Source organism: Etheostoma spectabile, chromosome 24 (assembly GCF_008692095.1).
Source record: "Etheostoma spectabile isolate EspeVRDwgs_2016 chromosome 24, UIUC_Espe_1.0, whole genome shotgun sequence".
Lineage (NCBI taxonomy): Eukaryota > Metazoa > Chordata > Actinopteri > Perciformes > Percidae > Etheostoma > Etheostoma spectabile.
In genome coordinates, this window is record NC_045756.1 from 9,875,399 (window position 1) to 9,878,206 (window position 2,808).

The following is a 2,808-nucleotide window of genomic DNA, read 5'->3' on the forward strand; positions in this document are numbered from 1 at the left end:
CTGTTCCTCTTGTTGTTAAGCCCCAGAGCCAGGTTCCAGTCCGGGTCTGTTCCTCTTGATGTGTCTCTGGAGTTATGGCTGACTCCAGATCTTGATTTCTCTCCATGACTCATTATATTTTCATAACTTTCCTGATTAATTAAAGGCCTCACAACATTCCAGCTTTCTGTCCCTTTCTCAGATGTTGCTGTTATTTTTCTTATACTTAGACGTTTTCAACTTTCCTTTTCAGTTTTGCTGTGGTTTTTCATAATTTTTACAACTTTTTGAAAGTTTTCTTCAGACATTTTTGTTATGTTTTGACGCATTTATCTTCTTATGCTTAATGATGACTGCCTTACTTCACTGCTTAGCCAACTTACTGAAATATCTGCATTTGGATAAATCATTTGATTTGAACAGCGTTTTACAATGCGCCCGCCTCGTTCCTCCTGTCCAATGAGAGCAGAGCAGAGCAGCCCCCCCCCCAATCCAATCAGTGTGTGGTGTCGGGCATCAGCTGCTCCACAGCTGGACCCTCTGCCTCAGGGACCCGCAGACCCCCAGCCCAGCACCGTAAGTTCGAACCCTTTATTTCTTTCAGATCTCCGCTGTGAACTGCGACACACAACACGGTCAATAATGAACTAATAGCCCGCTGATTGACACGGCACGTGTTTCAGATCTGCCGTTTGCTTTGAGAAAATCGCAACTTCATCAACAGGTCGACCAGGTGGCCGTCGGCCTGCGGATGTCCTGATGTCCTGATGTCCTGATGTCCTGCGATATGTAGCGATTTAATTTATAATCAGGCCGGGTATGGAGTCTAGATGATATGTTGGAGGTTTCCCCGGACTAAGACCCATCATGGACTTTAATCAGGCCGGGTATGGAGTCTAGATGATATGTTGGAGGTTTCCCCGGACTAAGACCCATCATGGACTTTAATCAGGCCGGGTATGGAGTCTAGATGATATGTTGGAGGTTTCCCCGGACTAAGACCCATCATGGACTTTAATCAGGCCGGGTATGGAGTCTAGATGATATGTTGGAGGTTTCCCCGGACTAAGACCCATCATGGACTTTAATCAGGCCGGGTATGGAGTCTAGATGATATATTGGAGGTTTCCGGTCCCCGGAATAAATTCATTAAGTTTGGTAAGTGCAAGCGCAAGGAGCACGACTTCCCAAAATATCTAACGCACATCGCAATATTTGATACAGCAATTATTACTGTAAAACCCAGTAATAAGCAAATAACCTGACATGTTAAATCGCGTTATTCTCATTTCCTAAAAGACTTGGACCTGAGATTCCATCCTAAATGGGGTCAGGTTTAACCCAGATTAGGATATGTTAGTGTGGGATGAGTAAAATAAACATAAGTAAAAATTCTGCTGTGTGATCTGTGACAAACTCATAAACCATAAGGACTGTTCTACATTAAGCTTTAAATATGGAAGGGGATTAACAAAGGAGATTCATAGATTAAAACGTTATGAAAAGGGACCTTTATGAGACAGTCTTTAAATAAATAATATCAAATAAAAAACAATTCTCAGAGCTGGAGCTGTTTGGGCTTTTGGAGTTGAAATTACTTTTAGTATGAACACTGTAATATTACTTAAAGTAAATATTATTATTATAATAAGGGGTGTCACGATTCTCCAAATCCTCCATTTTTATTTTTAAAGCACAGGTTGCTGTGCCATTTAATAGAATAGGCTTTTATGCAATATAATATCCGACCTGTGTTTGCAATGGACCACACTACATTGTCAAATGTAAAATATTAATTAAACAGAAAGCTGTTCCTGCAGTGTTGTCACACATTATCTTTTTATTCCACATGTTTATGCTGTCTTCAACCATAACCAATGCCTTTTTATTTTTTATGTTTTACACTCCTGACTCTTTAAGTCCTTTTATTTCACCATACAATTAAAACGAGTACAGGCTACTTGGCTACCTATAATTTAAGTTTTTATTAGTTTAATTTTGTTAATAAAATGTGGGACTGAAGTACGTGACAATGAGCTTTACAGTGTTCACACAACTATTCATCTTAATAAAGTTGTTTCCCTACGTTGATATGGAGATGCTTTCACTCCTTTCCCTACGTTGATATGGAGTTATGCTTTCCCTACGTTGATATGGAGTTATGCTTTCACTCCTTTCCCTACGTTGATATGGAGTTATGCTTTCCCTATGTTGATATGGAGTTATGCTTTCACTCCTTTCCCTATATTGATATGGAGTTATGCTTTCACTTCTTTCCCTACGTTGATATGGAGTTATGCTTTCACCCGTTTCCCTCTGTCTGGCGGCGGCTGTTCAGCAGCTCTCGTACCCGGCTCTAGCTGGTTTGTAAGGGGGGGGGGGGGTTACAGGTCAGTCGTTAGGCCCGGGACGATATGCTTTCTGTTTCATGGATCAATCAATGGTGTTTGAAAGGTGTCGGGGCTGTGGGCGTGAGGCAGGCTGGGGGTTTTCTTTCTTTCTTTCTTTCTCGGTCAGGGTATCAATAACTAATAAAAACTGCATAAATACGGTAAACTGTTCATTTACACGTGATTACTTTTACTTTAAATGGTACACTTTCATGTGAAAGATGTTAACATAAGGTGACCAGATTTCTCAGACAAAATCCGGGGACATTTTCAGCTCAGAAGCAAATATACCTCCAAAACACGTCATGTTTTTATTTTTGTAAAACTTAAAACGGGGACACTAGACCTAGAGCTGTTTCCCCCAACAGACAACATTAGGGAAAGGATTTCTAAGGAGGTCAACCTTTCTGTTGAAGATTAAGATCCTTTTTTAAAACAT